The 17,106-nt window shown below is 35.4% G+C and overlaps 1 protein-coding gene and 1 long non-coding RNA gene across 4 annotated transcripts in view; both read left to right on the top strand.

Moving 5' to 3' along the window:
- Positions 1-17,106, top strand: part of CADM2 (cell adhesion molecule 2) — a 589,355-nt gene that overhangs the window by 89,928 nt on the left and 482,321 nt on the right. The window lies entirely within an intron of this gene.
- LOC125320263 overlaps positions 9,457-17,106 on the top strand; it is a 172,310-nt gene continuing 164,660 nt past the window's right edge. The window contains exons 1-2 of the long non-coding RNA XR_007201063.1: positions 9,457-9,621; positions 15,618-15,688. This is a non-coding gene — a long non-coding RNA (uncharacterized LOC125320263). The remainder of the gene's footprint in view (positions 9,622-15,617; positions 15,689-17,106) is intronic.

Raw genomic sequence — 17,106 nt, 5'->3', positions numbered from 1 at the left:
AGCCATGTCACACAGAAAACTGTGTAATGTTTGTTCAATATGTAGTGCTTTGTTCATAATTGTAGTATTCAGTCAAATATCATGTCACAATACAATTCCAAAAGAAGCACTGCTCCAAAATGCCTTGTATCCAATGAACATTCCCACTTGTTTACAAAAAGGCTGCAGAATGAGTTAGCTTTCATTATATATGCATGCACACATACTTATGTATAATTTTCAAGAAAATAGAAGGCAAAATGCTAGGCAGTACAGTAAATTAATATTAAATTTTCAATCACTATCTTTTGAAATCATATCAACTTGTGTTTATGCCCAAAATTAATGGCTCTATAGAAATGCCAGTGGAACAGAATATATTTAATTTGGCAGTAAACAAGCTAATAATTAAAGATCATGTCCCTTAGTTTGCCAAGGGTAATTAAGACAATCCAGATAATACCAACTTCTTAAAAAAGAAGTGCCAAACAAAACAAACCACCAAACAAACAAACCAAAGCAAAGCAAAAAAAAAAAAAAACCGAAAGGCAACAAACCCCAAAGCCTCACAAAACCCAGAAACCAAACTGCAGAAAAATGTTATTCTGTGCTGCTCAGTGTTGCTTTGAGTGTTAATCAAGTGGACCTCAACAAACTGCTGCGGTAAAACTAGCCATTTAATGTATTATGCAAAAGGGATGAGAAAGAAACTGTTCTGATTTTTGCTGTTGGCTGGGTTGGGTTTTTTTGGTGGGTTTTTTTTGTCTTCTCCGGCTTTGCCATCACTGATCTTTCCAGGGCATTCTGGAAACACTTGCTCTCAACTTGTGTCCCTTATGAAGACTGTATTTTGTACTGGAGACTTTGGGCTACCAGGATCTGCTTTTGTTGCCCAAGCACTTCACCTCTTGCCTCGTGGGTGTTTCTGATGTCATCTCTGAAGTTCAGCTGTCATTGTGCAGGGTGTCTCAGGTTGATTTTGGACGCTGAATCAAAATGCCTTTTATTTTGTTGCTGAACAAACTGAAGAGGTGAAGTGCCCTTCACTTTCGGAGTTCTGGGTGCTTCTCTCTCTTTCTTTAGAGAGAGTACTTTGGGAAGTTGGAGAGATGTATGGGAAAGGGTTAGAAGTGTGTGAGGCTCTAGGGGAGGGAGGTGAGGAGGGCGCTTGGAGTGATAGATGCTGGGGTAGGAAGTTACTCATCAGGGCCTGCCTTTCTTGTGTGTTCACCAGCGTAGTGTGTGTCTAATGGTGTACTGTTATTCTTCTCTTGATAAATCCCTCAGTGTGACATCCACTAGGACCACGTTTCCAATATTTGCAGAACGAGGGGGGCTTCAGTTATTCTCATTTATTCACTGCTTCACTGTGTTGGAATTTCAGATGCTGAACTATAATCTTGATACCAGTCAAGATTTCTTCAGAAGAAATGGAGAAAAAAAGTTGTGCATAATGTAAAACTACATTTCTGTTGAATTTTTTTTTATGGAAGGTGACAAAATACACATTTTTCAGACCTAAGCACTGTGGTACTTGTGACATTCATTCATCATTACTAATGTCAACATTACAGGTAGAAACCATGAAGCTGATATTAAAATAACTTTGATAATTCTTTTGTTAAAAACTTCTGGCTTTTTCCCCATTTCAGAAATTAGATAGCTTTTAACTTTTTTAAAAAGTTAAAAGGAAAACTGCCTCTTAAGGCAAATATTAAGTGAAATCTGTATGGATTTGCCTTACCACTATCAGTAACATTCTATTAATTGAGCTACTAGAGAAAGTTGAAAAATGTCCATTGTAATTCTATGCTGCTTGACTGTCAGGCACTGCTGTAGAGATCTGCTCACTTCCTGTTTGATTCCTTGGAATTGGGTGTTTTAATCTTTTAGAGCATCACAGGCATGTAACAAAGAATCCATTAAAAGAATGCTTTGGAAATTTGAAAGAACAGAAGGTGTAACTAATCATCCATGGAGAAGATAGGAGATTATGAAGTCCCATAACAAAAGAAATTAAGGATGAATTTTCCTTTACATAGAAGACCTGGTGAAATGTGTCATCCAAGTGAACAACTTGGTACCTCTTTAGTAATTCAAGTAAAACTACAAAACCAAAATGTGTTATTTGTTAAAATATCAACCAGTAGAAGTAATTCACTATTGCAGTGTGCCCCATTTTGGTGGCAATAAACAATCAGTTGTGTTATCAACGTATATATGTGTGAAATCTGCACATGGGAGAAAATAACTTTTCCTTTACATGTTTTGTGACTTTTAAAACAGTAAAACTGTGGATGACCTTGAGTACCCAATTACATAATATTATTCTGCCCAACCTCTTCATGGATTTTGCTTCTCTAACATTTTGAGCCCTATCAACTAAACCAGTAGCTTGTTATAAAAGGCAGTGTGATTTGTTTTTCAGCACCATGAATATGAATGAGGTAACAAGAAGAAAGTTAAATGAGATCATTTTAAACTTTCTAGAAAACACCAAAATCCAGCAGCAACAACAACAACAAAAAAATCCAATGAAAAAAGCCTAAACAAACAAAAAAAACCCCACAAAACAGAAAAAAAAAAAAAAAAAAAGAATCCCATACAAGAAAAACCCACTATTTAAAAGTATTTCAGGTCAGTTACAAATAGAAATTTTAAGTGATAAATTAGTAGTCCAAACATAAGATATTATTTTTATTATCTTTTCAGACTCATTAAAGGATTATTAATGTCTTTAAGTTAAAAGTATTTGTGTGATTTAGCAGAAAAACAACAGAGAATTTATGAAACTCAAGTTCAGCTTTTTTTCCTTTACTTTCCTAAGAAATAAGTTAATAGCATGTTGTGATTTGAAGTGATACCTATTGTCTGATTTCATGTAGAAAATTTCAGTTGGTACTTTGTGTGTTTGAATTGCTTATTATACATAGCTTCACTTCTGTCCTCTCAAAAGCACTGGCATGTACTTATGGCTTACAGCTCACCTGTAGGAACTGAAGGTTTACCGTTTGGTAGCACACTTCTTCCCTCTATGCATAAAATATAAACACATAGTAGTTGGAATAATACATCATGGAACAGTTTTTTAGGTTTTTTTGTTTGGTTTGTGTGTTTTGGTTTTTTTTGTTTTGTTTTGTTTTAAATCTCAAGACTCTAAAGGAATGTGAATTTAGCTTTAGGCATGATGAGCCATTGAATTATCTCTGTCAAATCAGTATGTTAATGCAGTTAAACGTCTAATTTGAAGGCAAACAAGTGTGTTTACTGAAGCTTGTTCTCACCTGTTGTAGTATCCAAACTGGAAATACATTAAATGCCTGCATGCTAAATGGCATAAAGACTTTGTGATAATGATATTCATGGAGTTTAACTTTTGAGCATGGTAAGTGCTTTGCATGAAAGGCACGGGTGCACAGAAGGTGTGTGCAACATTAGCTTTGCTCTGTCACAGATGCTGTACACTGTCTTTAACACAGTAAAAAAACCCCAAAAAAACCAGTCATCTGTGGAGCTGTAGACAAGGCTAGAAATCTATATCTGGAATATTATGAGAAAAAAAGAAGCTCCGCTCACCTTTTTGGGATGAGAAAAATTACTTTCAAAATTACTTTCAAACTTTTTTAAAAGGGAACCTTTTAGGGACTTGGTATTTCTACAGTTCCTGTAAAGAATGAAGTACAGCATCTAAATTCAGACATGTAGAAGTGTAATTTTAGACACACAAAAGCCTATGAAGGAGTAGAAACTCTTCCACTGAAAGTCAAATTTAAAGTAGCCTAGGAAAATGTGGTTAATAAAAACAAAAGCAGAAATGTAGATTTGATCTAATGCATGTTAAAGTATTTCTGCATATTTTGATTCCATTCTTTTAATTTTCCTCAAATACCATTGAATTTAAAAAAGTGTATATACTTTAATTTCTGCACTTATTTTGTACAAAATATGTTGACTTCTTTTAGCACAGATCTCATTAGTCATAAAATTAAAACATGATGTTTGATTATTACCTCTGAGTCATAGAGCACCTTAATAACTTACAGAAATATTAAACAGAAAAAATATCAAAATTGGGACTAAATTTTTTTTTTTAAATCCATGGGGTTTTTTTATTTAACTTGAAGTGGCTTGACCATTAAAGGGCAATGAATTTCTGTTGGTCCACTTGAATTTGTTGGTATTCAGTGGTTCAGACCCATTCAGTCTTAAGCTGGCTCTTCCCCTATGGCATTTACTTCTATGACTTCTCCTTCCAAATAGTGGAAGGCAATGAGAATTGGAAAGTCAGTGATTAATTTATTGCTTTACTTCATGGTTGAGCTGTTGGGGATTACTGAAAGTTGGCATCAGTGCTTGTTTTCTGGGAGCTCTGGGCTCTCACTAATTCAGTTCATTATTTACATTTTGTGTGTGTATATATGTATTGTATGGGGAATTGTTGATTCAGATTTTCAAATTTGTGAGAATTTTCAATGAATTTGGCACAGAACTGACAGTATTTCATGATGTACCTCTTGCATAATTCCACCCTGATTTAGAGACATCTCTGCTGAAAAAAATCCTTCCCTAATTTTTTTTTTTTTTTTTTTTAAATATACTTTTTCTGTCTTTGGAATCTACATAGACATTTCAGAATGGAAGCTTGTCATTCTTCTTTGTTTTTTTTTTTTTTTTAATGTCTTTTCTATTCATACAAACATACCTATATATTTGCAGTCTGAAGATTCCTTTAGTTATTTTTCAGTGTCTATTGAAATTACAGATTCTCAGTTCTTGACAGAGGTGTTTGTTTGTTGTTTTTTTTTTTTTTTTTTTTTTTTTTTTTTTTGTGGGAGACACAATGTTATAACTAACTTGGGATGAAATGCAGGTAACCATTGGAGAGTTACTGTTTTTAAATTGCTGCCCTAATGGTGTTCTGAGTAGTGTCCTGTAACTGCCACAGGAATTAAATGTACTTTACTAGTGGCTCTCTGGTCTCTTGAGGGTCTTAAGTGATCAGGTCTTCCCTGCCCAAGAGTGGGATCATGTTGTTCTTTCATGCCTAGGTGGAACTCTGGGTGAATTTTTGAGATGTAGTTTTGATGTCCTGGTTTAATTGCTGATGCTGAAGTTTTTATTCTGTCTTTATCAAGATGTTGATATTTGAACAATTATCTATGATCGAAGTATAATATAGATGAAGAAACAGGTAAGGCAATTTTTATCAGAACTAATATGAAAGCTTGAGCTCTTCCCCTGGAATTCCTAGTCATAGGAGCTGTGAATGCCTAGGTTTTCTCTGTATTGGCTTTTTTCTTGTCAGAGCACCACCGAGATGATGTGCTGGCCAGCTGTGGGCAGTTTGTTCCTTTTTGTTCCTTTTCCAGAGTGCTCTCTTTGACTCCAGGTTTGTGCTTTTTTTGGTCCTTAGTGTGATCTCTAAGGCATGGCCTTAAATATCCTTGTCTTTAGCCCTTGCTTAGTCAATAGGTGGGAAAAACAAAACCTCCTTTTATCAGTAAATGTTTTTCTCCTTGTTGACTTAACTCTTCATAAAATGGATTTATAAATCCAGGCATTTTAGATGCTTTCCACTGATAGTGGTTGAGGGAATGAGATCTGTTCCAACATATTTAGAATTCTAGTTGTTTTAGAAACTCATCTCAAAGACCTAGATTCACTTTTCCCTATTTGTGTGTTTTGGGTTTTTTGTTTTTAATTGTTTTCATGTGTAGTAAAATTATGTGATAAAATGACATGTGAAGTCCTGATCATGTTTCAGGTTGGACTGAGTTTCCAGCCTGAACTGACCCTATAGCTTTGAGTCCTGCTGTATTTCACCCAAAATAAAAACAAAACAAACAAACAAAAAAACCCCTCAAGAAAATCCCCAAAATTCAAACCTACTTGAATAAAATTTTTTTGACCACCTAGAACTCTTGAAATGTCATTAAAATTTGTTGTATTTGATGAAATTCTGAAGGCAATTTATCAACTCATCATACCTTGTTCAGTAACATTAAATAGAAAGGAAAGCTAATAAACATTTTATTAATGAGGTAGTAGTTCAGGAGGCTCTGTGTTGAATAGTGGACACATAATTTAAACATCTGCATGCTCAATAGTTGCTTCAGAACATGTGCAGGGTGGTGTAGCATGGCTGCTGTGAGTTCAGCCACTGACTGATTGTACTTCAAGCCTGAGTAATATGTTCAGAGTAATTGTTGTGAATTCATCTTACATTTTATTGACTGTATTTTGCCATTTAGTGAGGCAGCCATCCTGCCAAGCAGCCTTTCCAGATGGATATTGTAGTGCCTCTTTCAGCACTTTGATGTGAAAATGCCCAGGATCTTAAGCTCAGAAAATGTGCTTACTCTTTTGTTATTTTTTGATACCTTTCACAATGAGTTTTTTCTATTCCAAAATGAAGCCTGCAAAACTGACTTCAGCCCTTTTTTCTTGGTTTGGCATGGCAGCAACTTGAAGGTTATGTCAGGTTGCATTTTATCTGTGATAAATAAGCTCTTAAAAGTTTTCTGTTCGGATTTAGTACAGAAGTTTCCAAGTGGACAGTATGGTTTTTGGACAGCATTTCTTGGACTTGTCCTGAGGATAAAGCTTTGACTCCTTCCCTTGTGTGTGTGCTACTGGAAAATAAAAATAGAGAGAAAAAAATTAATTGATCTGAAAGTCTCTAGCCTAAAGCCTGCCAACCCCAACCCCACAACAATTTCTCCTGCCCAAAGGAAATTCTAGAGGAATAAACAAGCCAGAAACAGTGTAGCAGGTTCATACATAGCTTTAATGTAAGGTTTCTAAGTCTCTCATGTGACTCTTGAAACTTTGCTGTTATTAGTAAATTATTTTTTCCTACAGTAATGGCTTTGAAGAGTTTATTAAAAAATCTGGAGACGCTGTGTTGTGTGGATCCAGATCAAGCGAGTTGTTCCATTTTTGAAGGTGATGTGTTATGGCAGAAATGAAATAAAACAATCAGCTGGGGTGCTTTTTGTGAGAGGCAGATGTGGGACAGGGAATAAAGCAGAAGTTTGATCCAAATAGTCACTGTACATGCAGTGGAAGAAAAGGTAGAGTTTTTACAGTAATTATGTGAGAGTGCAAGTAAGCATGCAGGTAATCCTGCTGGTAGTGTCAAACAAGGTTGAATGAATTAAAATTGCAGAAGAAAATACTAAATTTTAGATTTCTATTAAATTTGCATGTAAGTGAGGAGAAGTAAAGGAAAAAAGGATGACTTGCTGCTTGTAAATGGTGAGTTTCAGCTGTGACAGGCAGTGGGTGAACAGAACCTCCTTCCTGAGTAGATTTTCTAATTCTCTTTGTCTAGTAGCTTTGGGTTATTTTTCTGGGAATTCTCTTGTCTGGGTTTTTTGGATGGAGATTTTAGTTCAGCCTGTGCTCTTCTTGTGTAGAGTGTTAATTCCTTTAGATTGAAGATGGAGAGCTTGTAAACATCAAGAAGAGCAAAAAAATTGCAAGTGAAATCTATGTTAGTGCAACTTATACATTACATCTAATTGGTTTTGGAAAATCCACAGAATATGCAAGAGTTATTGCCAAGTCATCACATACAAGCTGGGGTGCTTCTTATTGAAGACTTGGTTTGATTTACATTTATGTTTTGCCCATTAAGTTCTTCAATTAAAAAAAATCTTTAAAATAACCTGGCCAGTGATTGGAACCCAATTTTATCAGTAGGAGTGTGGAGGGGGAGGAGGGATTTTTGTAGGGGGTATATCAGATATGTCAAGAAGTTGGACAAGAGAAAGGTGCAGAAATGGTTTAAATTGGAGAATAATGAGTAGAAGGTTAAATGACACACATGAAGAAAAAATTACCTTTTTTACTGGCTGCCTCACCAAAATGTGCACAAAGTAGAAAATTAATTCAGCAGAAAGGCAGATTGGGGTTTTTTTCCCTTCCTTTTTCATCTTGTTTGAAAATTAGGTTGGACCTGTTTAGTCAAGTTTTCAAGACTCTATACAAAACTGAAACATTCATATGTGAAACCAGTTGAAAGAATGGACCTCAAAATTTAAGTTTTTTCTGTTACTGGGGAAAAAAAATCTAAACGTTTATTTGTTGAAGCTATTTATCTGTATAAAATGTTTATATAATTTGTTGGGTTTTTTAAAGTTGTCGTGGTCTTGCATGAAACTGTTTGAAAAAGTGTTAACTTTATAAAATTAAAACCAAACACAAGTAGAAAAGCAGCCAGCATGTGTGGGCCTGCTGTGCTATGGAAACGGTCAACAAGGGAAATGGGGCCAATTTATGTAAAAAGGCATCAAACCAACAGCAGTGAAACCCAGGGCTGGCAGCAGAATGACATGAGCAAACAGGAGCAGTGTGATGTCTGTGAAGATTTTGCTAGATTAATAATAAATAGCTATACATAAACAATTACGGTTTTTGACAGTTTCAATGACAAGTCATCCAAGGGAAAGAAAAATCTGCATATTTGGAATTGAAAAATGACAAGCTGGAGATGATAGAGGTGGTTGGGTACAGAGACAGGCAGCTTGTCTAAATATGTGTAATGCTAAATGCAGGTGATTATTTTATTTGAAATTAAAAATAAGCCTTTGATTCAGTTAGTTTTAAATTGTTAGGCCAACTCAGCTTCAAATTTTGCCAGGTGCTAGAAGTTGTAACACCAAGCACATAGCTTATTACTTAAAAATGACATTCCTAGGCATCAGTAGATATCTTTCTACTAAAGAAATGCTGTTTAGTGTGGTGAAAAGCAAAGTCCCCTTTTTTCCCCATGTAATTTAAGATAATTTGTGGAACTGTGCAATTCAGAAGCAACAGCAAAGATTTTAATATGTTGCCTTTGTCAAATTAATGTATCGATCAGTTGGGTAACTTGTATGTACTATGGTTTTCTTTTTTGTGAATATCTAGAGTTGAATGAAGAAATACCCCTTTTAGCTTGCAAACAATGCTGTTAAATATCCCAGCCTCACAGAATATCCAGAGTTGGAAGGGACCCACAAGGATCATCGAGTCCGACTCCTGGCCCTGCACAGCACTGTCCCCAAGAATCACACCATGTGCTCAAGAGTATTGTCCAAGTGCTTCTCGAACTTGGTCAGGCTTGGTGCTGTGCCCACTTCCCTAGGGAGCCTGGAAATCTCACATAAATTTGTAAATGCGATCTTGTTTCCCATTATTTTACCTCATCAATCTCACTCATCTCACCAGAGCTTAAAGTAGTGTGAAAATCAATCGGCAAAAATAGAAACCTATACTTAGTGTTGACACATTGGGTATGTACAGAACACTCTAAATATGTAAAACTCCCTTTGTTGTTCCCTTGTTGGCCTGTACTAGTGGAATAAATTGGTCATTGTTTGAAAGCTAAGTCAGGGAAGCCCATGGAATCTGATGCAGCTGTGCTGCAGGTCCGGTGTCTGTGCTATCATGGAACCAGAAGAAGGCAGGTGTTGGAGCAGTGGTGGTGGTTGTAAATGCATCTGCTCCTCATGATGTTACTTTATAATGCAGGGCCACCATAGCTGGGCAAGGGGTGCCCAAATTTAACTGGGGCCTATGTGAGTCTGACAAAAAAGGACCGAGATTCTATTGCTATCTGGAAGATTATCACTCCACCTCTTGTTGCAGAACGTGATGGTAAGAGTCCTCTTCCAAATTTATTTTTAAAGAGGTTGTTGTTTGTTTGTTTTTTTATCTTAGCATTGATGAGATAGAAAAGGCTTGTTAGGTTTATACTGAAATAAATAAAGACTATCTTATGAATACTTAAATACTTACAAACTTGAAAAAAGTAGCTTTTAGGTAATGATGGGTGAATTTATCACAGTATGATGTGGTACTTCAGGATCTCATTACCTTAACATGCTGCTCTGTTTTGATTGGCAGTAAGTATAAAGGTTTAATATACCATTTCTAGCTATTTATTGGTTGTAATTTTTAGTAATGAATAGACAAAGCTCAGCTCAGCTTGTTTAGTTGTCATACTTGTCAGGCCTCCAGTTAGCAGAGGACTACTTAAGGAGGTTTGTTGTTTTACTTAGAGATGCATCAAAAAATAAACCTGTGAAGGTGATACTTAAAGAGCCACCACCCATAAACTTCAATGTGTTTTATTTTTGTGTCTTGATGTGAAATGTTATATGGTAAACACTAAACTGAGAGAAAACCTGGGCTCCCTTTTAGTCTTTGACTTTAAATGCTGTCAACTTTCAGAGAGTAAAACCCATTGAATCTCTGTGTGCATTTTGGTGTGATGCTGATTTCACTGTGGTTGTCACTAGACAAAAGGTTTTATTCAGTGATACAGAGATCTTTCAAGTGGCAGATCTGGCGTGTTTTAAAGAGTGCCTCTGTAGCGCTGTGTGTGTGTGTTCATCTGGCTGTGTCTGAATATACATGAGCTCTTTTATATTTTTATATTGTAGTGTTTCCAACTAGATGTGACAAAAGTGTGAAAGCTCTGATCAATCCTTTAATCTTATCATATATTTTATCTTTTGATAATTGCAATTTCTTTCTAGTACACTCCTATCCATGTTGTGTAATAGATGAAAGAAGCACATTGTGTTTGGAAAAGACAGCACAAAAATAGCCATGGATCTCTGAAGATGATTATGCAAAGTATAAGGAGCTAATTATTCACAAAACTGTGTTTCTTAATAATTCTGACTGCTTTTAAGCAATTCTTGGAATCACATAAAACATTACAGTAGTTCTATTGTGTATCTTTACTGGTGGTTTACCAGGTTTCTTGCACGAGTGAAAGAGGTACTGCGTCTATAGTGGCAAATACCTATTGTTTACTCAAAATTCCAGGTTTAATGTTTGATAGAAAATACTTAGTAGTTAATGAAAAAAATCCCATCCTTGCCACTTGTTGCCATAAAAATTAGTATTATAAGCAGATGAAACCAATAGTTAAATTATGCTTGACCCAAGATGACATGCCAAGAGATACTATCCATTTTGGAAGAGCATTGGTGTGTGGAAGTGAAGAATGTCGCTGCTCAGCCTTTTGTGAAGGATATATGTTATCTAGGACAACCAAAATGATGTTCATTTGTCTTTAAATCATTAAAGTTTTAATTAAACTTAATTGCACTGGAAGCTTCAACAGTCTGTATGAAGATAATTAGAAAAGAAATGTACCTCTTAACAATTTTTCGAAGTCTTATAAAGAACTTACTTCAATTAGTTAAATGATTTCTTAAATATCTAATTGACTAGAAAGTTTTCAGGAATTAACCTCTGCCATTAATATGCAACTGTCACATCATTTTTCATATATAGACAGCTGAATTCTGGCTTTAGGTGTACACCTCAACCTAAATTTTAGATTTTCTACAGTTGAAGCCCACATAACACCGAATATTTTCTTTAAACTTCTGCATAGATTGCGTCATCTGTTAAGTGGGTAACTTTGCTGTCTCTTGCACTGAGCAGATGTTTACAGAAGGTACCCTACTGCTTTAATGACTTCTTTAACTGCCACTATACTTTGTCAAGTTTAACTTTACAGATTGCTATCTTTAAAAAAAGCCCCCCAAAAAGTCTCTAGTTTTGACCTAAGTTACAGCAGAGAGGAAAAGCTGTCTGCCTTGCTCTGACATGCTCAGTTTTTACTCATCGTGTGATTCCTTGTCTTATCTGGCCTGGACTTTGAGCAAGACAGCGTAGCTAGAAGATGTTTAGAAGCAAAAAACCCCCAAAATCCTGCAGTTTAAGATGATGGGCATTTTTTTGGTTTCTTTTTTTTTTTTTTTTTTTTTTTTTGAGATTAAAACTTGAAGTGTTTTTAACACTGCATGCATTTACTTTTGGATAAAAGTAGTCGTGTAAAACTCAAAGGAACTGTGTCACTGGAATTAAATATACATTTCTTTGCTGTTTCTTTGAAATGCTCAAGAATTGCTAATACTAACCTGTTAAAAGTGATTTTCATTTCATTTTAAGGAAATAAATGTATTTGGCTTAAGCTGTTTCAAGTATCCTTTCATTTGAAAGCTAACTGTAGATTTCTGGGAGTGGAGTTTATCATGATGGCAATAAGATTAACTGTAGAAGTCCAGTGGAATGCCACTATAACTGGGAATGGAACTATTTGCTTTCTATGTATGTATTCCCAAGCAGAGCAGGCTATTTAGCATTATCTGCATCTTCCTTCAGTGAAATTAGACAAGCTTGTTTTAGTATTTACTTCTACACAGGCACACACAGAGAACTGCTAGCTAGTCAAAAGAAAAATGTTTTCAGACAAGTCATGAAGTGCACCTCTCCTCTCTGAAAAGTAACACAGACACAATTTTGTATAATCAAAATTGGTTTTAATCATTTGCCTGTTTTCCTACTTGCCAAAGAAAGAAAGAAGTAAAATTAGTGATTTTTGTCATTTTGTGTCCACTTTTCCCCCCTGTAACACTAAGCCAGACAATGAATAAAAAATTTGATTAAGATGATTGAAGTTCAGCCAGGTCTCTGGAATTTTTCATTCTGATAAGTCCTTTTGGAATTACAAGGCTTTTATACAGAATATTCCAATTCATAATTGTGTGGACAGATCTTTATTTCTCAATATTTTTAATGTATAATTATCCCATGCTGTAGCAGTGCAATTGCTGTGCCTATCTACTAGTAGCATGGTAAATTTTCTCGATGATCTCTTAGTTTTCTGACTGTTTCTATCTGGCTACGTTTAAGTTCAGATTCCCTATATAGTCCCACATACATTGGAAAGTAACAAGTGAGTATAGAATAAAAAAAAAAAAAATTGATGCGCAGTACAGTTTTTAACTTGAAGTATGATTTGATTTAGTCAGGAGCAATCATGAAACAGCAATTGTTTTGGCTATCAGTATTGTACAAGACAGTCTCAAGGTCACTTTAAGCATGTAAACCATTTTATTCACTGTTTTTGACTAATGACTACAATTTGCTGTCACATTAATAGTCTGACACTGGGAAATCACAAAAGCATAACGTTGGAAAATGCAGTTGCTTAGAAGATTTTTTCTCTGCAGCACTGATGTAATTTGAAGGACTTTATGAAAGAATTTAGAGGGTTTTTTTGTGTCTAAATTACACTTCTGTACAGCAGTTGATTTTAAAAGAGTGATCTTTATTTAAAACAATAAAAAAACTATCTCCTCTTAATATTGCAGCAACAAAAGCAATGTAGCATATATTAGAACCTCAGAGACCCTTTATTTGCTGGTGAATGGCTTTGTTCTTTGCCCTTATGGAAACTGGATGCAGAGATACTCACTTCATGGTTTAGTTTCATAGTAGAGATTTGTTGTATAACATTAAACCGTGTGGTAATGCTAAATAAATATTTCAAATGCTATTTGCATTGATTTTCAATTGCTTGTTTAGGAAAAAGCTTTGTCTCACTAGTGTTTTATATAGCTGCCATGAGGTTTTGATGTTCTGAAGTTAGGTAAACATTATCCTGGTGAGCTTAGATTACAAATAATGCTACTTTGGAATATAAACTGGAGGATTCCACAATTACACTGGAACTGACAGCACTTGAAGGACTTCTTACATGTAATATTAAACGAGTTATAAGGAATAAATAGTTGGTTTATGGGTGCCAGTTCAGTTATTTGATACATTTGGAAGTTCCGCAGCTATTGGACGAAATTAATCCTCTCTGCATGAACAGGGCCAAGTCTTGTGCTCATCTGGATTACCTGTTAGAGTGAGATACTCAGGACTTTATTCCCTGCATTTTTAAAATTTGCTCAGTAATTGCTTCACGTTGTGCTGGGTGAGTTTCAGGTTGGATATTTGGAAAAATTGTTTCACTGCAAGAGTGGTTAAGCATTGGAATGGATTGCCAAGGGAAGTGGTGGAGTCACCTTCCCTGGAAGTGTTCAAAAAAGGAGTGGATGCAGCACTTCATGATAGGGTTTAGTGGCCATGGTGGTGTTCAGTTGAAGGCTGGACTTGGTGGTCTTGGAGCTTTTTCTCCAACCATAATGTTTCCATGATTCTCTGTTGGACCTTTAGCCATGCATTTCGTCTGCAGACTCTTCTTAAACGGTGGAATGGTGGGGACCTGATCTCACTCTAGACTTATGTCCTTAGGTTTTAGAACTTGAGATGCATCATCATGAACCTCATTAAAAATTGGCTGTTGCCCTGCAGGAGTATTTAAAATTTGTTACGAAAAATACTATATGCTTTTTTGTATGTTTACTACACTATTCTACTCAGCAGTTATGCTCTAGAAAAACACAAAACAAAAACTGCCTTTCCTAAACCTTGGACGTGTATAAGACGGCATCTAAGAGCTGCTGTGATATAAAATTTTGTTAGGTTATCCACAGTAAGCCAGTCTAACCTTCTGTTTGTAATATTTGAAAGCTTTTGCTGAAGAACTCCTGTAAGAGAACTGTGTTTGTACAGTGAAGAATGGCAGGGGTATAACAGGAGCAGTTTTAAGTCTTCTCCACACCATTGAAATTCTTGTGGATTATGCAAAGCACCAAGTAATCCTACTTGGTCTGTCTGGCTTTGCCCCTCACTGTCAGTTCAGCAGTCTGGGTGCTGAAGTGAGATTTGTGAGATGCGTGAGTGGCTCTCCGTGCCCTGAAATGTGGAAGTGTGTCGCTAGTGTCACCTGAGCGGGCAGCTGGGGTGCTTTGGGGCTTTGTGAGTGACATTTCTGAAGAGCTGTATTTTAGATGCCCCATGGCTATGACTGAACATTCCACTAATGTGGAGTAGTTAGGTTTTCAGATATGCTCAGTTTCTAGAAACTTCCATTTTATTACAGCCTTTGAAATCTAATTCACTGGAAAATCTCCCAAATTTGAAGGCACAGCCTTTCCTAAAACTAATGCAATTTTGTGTAACATACTGTAGGAAGATACTAGTGTTCTTGGTAAAGGTTTTACTGTTTTGTTTTTTTTTTTTTTTTCTATCAATTGTAAACATTTGAATTCCCAGACTTTTTCTAACACATATAGCTTATGTGTATACACTGATGAAGAATACTTTTATTCTGATATTCATAATTGCTTTCTATTCATGCTTCTCATTAATAAATGCTGAGTTTATGAAATCTCTGGAAGAACATCTCATCATTGATACTCATTTGGCATTACCTAAAGCACAGTATGTTCACTATTCTGTTAAAGAGAGACTACAATAAAATATATAAATGTGCCAGTTCAGAAAAGTTGTCTAATTTTATCAGGCAAAACTTTGGATCTTCCATCGGCTTCGCTGGAAAGCTTGAAAGAGATTATGGTAGTCACAATAGTCAATTAGTTTTGTAGCTGTGTTCTGTTAAAATGTTGCTTTAGGAAGCGTATTCTGAACACAAAGTCTTTATCCATTTTGGTTTTCAAAGATTTTGGGACTCCTCTTGTGGTAGCAGAACAGAATTGTCAGTCCTCCAGCTGAACGAGCTGCTCGGATTGTACACAATTGCAACTTCTACCTAACGGTTGTTTTGTGATCCCCTTTGCTGTGAAAAATTTCCATCACCATCCTTTTAACTTGAATTTAAAGATATTTTATTCCAAAATTCTCATGAACATGGAGGCTTAGGTACGTTAGAAATTAACAATGCTGTCTTCCTGCTCACACAAAGTGTGCTTATCCCTTTCTCTTCTTTTTCCTAGGTGAGTAACCGAAGGTTAACAGGATTCCTGCATGTCAACTATGCTTATTGCTTTTCTGTAGTTTGTGGTGGGTGAGTAAGAAAGATATTGATAATTTCTTGATTGTTTTGTTTGGTTTGGTTTTTTTTTAAATGAGCACACAAGCAAAAATGAATAATTTAATATGATGTCTGCTATGGTGTCTTAATTCTCATTGGCGTGTGCCACAATTGGTTGGTATATTAACATAACATAAAAATGTGCAAAATATTTGAAAATTATAAGGGGAAGCTTGGCTTGGATACTCAGTTTCATGGAATTGTCTGACTGTTGTCTTTCTGTTGTTTAAATTGTATATGTAGGGTTGACTTGCCAATTCTTAGAATTGTAGATGTGAAAATGATTTATTTTGTGTAGGAACAGGTGTTCCATGGAAGACTAAAATTCAAAGTCATACAAACTAATTCAGAAAATTATTTTACAGATCTAGACAACTGTTCTGGGCTTGAAGCTGCAGCACTTATGAATAAATGTGTTGTATTTTGAGTTTTATTAATGATCAACATTATGCTTTGGAGTTGTATTTCTTCTGCAAAAGTTGTTAGGAAAAATAATTTTTTTGGTTAATACTCATATTTCTTAGTTATTATTAGTTATTATTTGCATTGTTTGTTTGCTATAACTGGAATATTTTTTTTTTTTTTTTTTTTTTTTTCCAAGACCTTTCAAAGAGGCTTAATTATGCTGGATTTACTTCTTATCAACCACTGAGTGTATGCTGGGAAAAACTGGAAGTAAAGGCTTTTGCTGTAGGTCTGGCCTTAACAGTGATGCATTGTACAACATGACCAGCAACTCCAGTGGCAGCAGTTGTTTTCATTGGAAATGTCCTTTATATCAGTCAGAAATAAAAATTAATAGAAACACAGCTATTTAGAAACATAGACAAAAATACACTAAAACACTGCAAACTCATAAAAAAAAAATCTCAGTTCTGACTTCACATAAATTGACATTTATTTAAATGGTAGTTAAAATACTTAATTTGTGAGATTTAAAACTTGTCATGTTGATGTAGTGGTTCTTTTTGTCTGAAAGTGTATTATCAATGTGGATGCTTAAATTGTCAAATGCCCAGTTGGTTTAAATGGTGTTGGAAGAAAGTGCTTAAAATATGCCTCAGACATGGTCCTAGCTTCTCTAGGAAGGCTATGTCATCAAGCTAAAAACTAAAAAGGGTTTATTGAGTTATGCCTTTACAGTGATATGCATGGATCATGGAAATAGCATCCTTCTAGCAAATGAGAATTTTGAGGAGGGTTTTTAAACCTGGAAAACTTAAAAGTTTATCTAAAAAATGCGGGGTAGTCCCATGTGATGTACAGCATGTGTATAGAAGGATTCATGAGTAGAGCAAAGAGCACAGAAACACTCACTAATTACGAATTTAAAACCTCAAGGCAGAAAATTTACATGTAAGGTACACTGAATGGGATAAATTCAGGATGCC

The sequence above is a fragment of the Corvus hawaiiensis genome, chromosome 2 (assembly GCF_020740725.1).
Source record: "Corvus hawaiiensis isolate bCorHaw1 chromosome 2, bCorHaw1.pri.cur, whole genome shotgun sequence".
Lineage (NCBI taxonomy): Eukaryota > Metazoa > Chordata > Aves > Passeriformes > Corvidae > Corvus > Corvus hawaiiensis.
The sequence above is the reverse complement of the archived record's forward strand: the minus strand, read 5'-3'. Positions and strand labels throughout refer to the sequence as shown.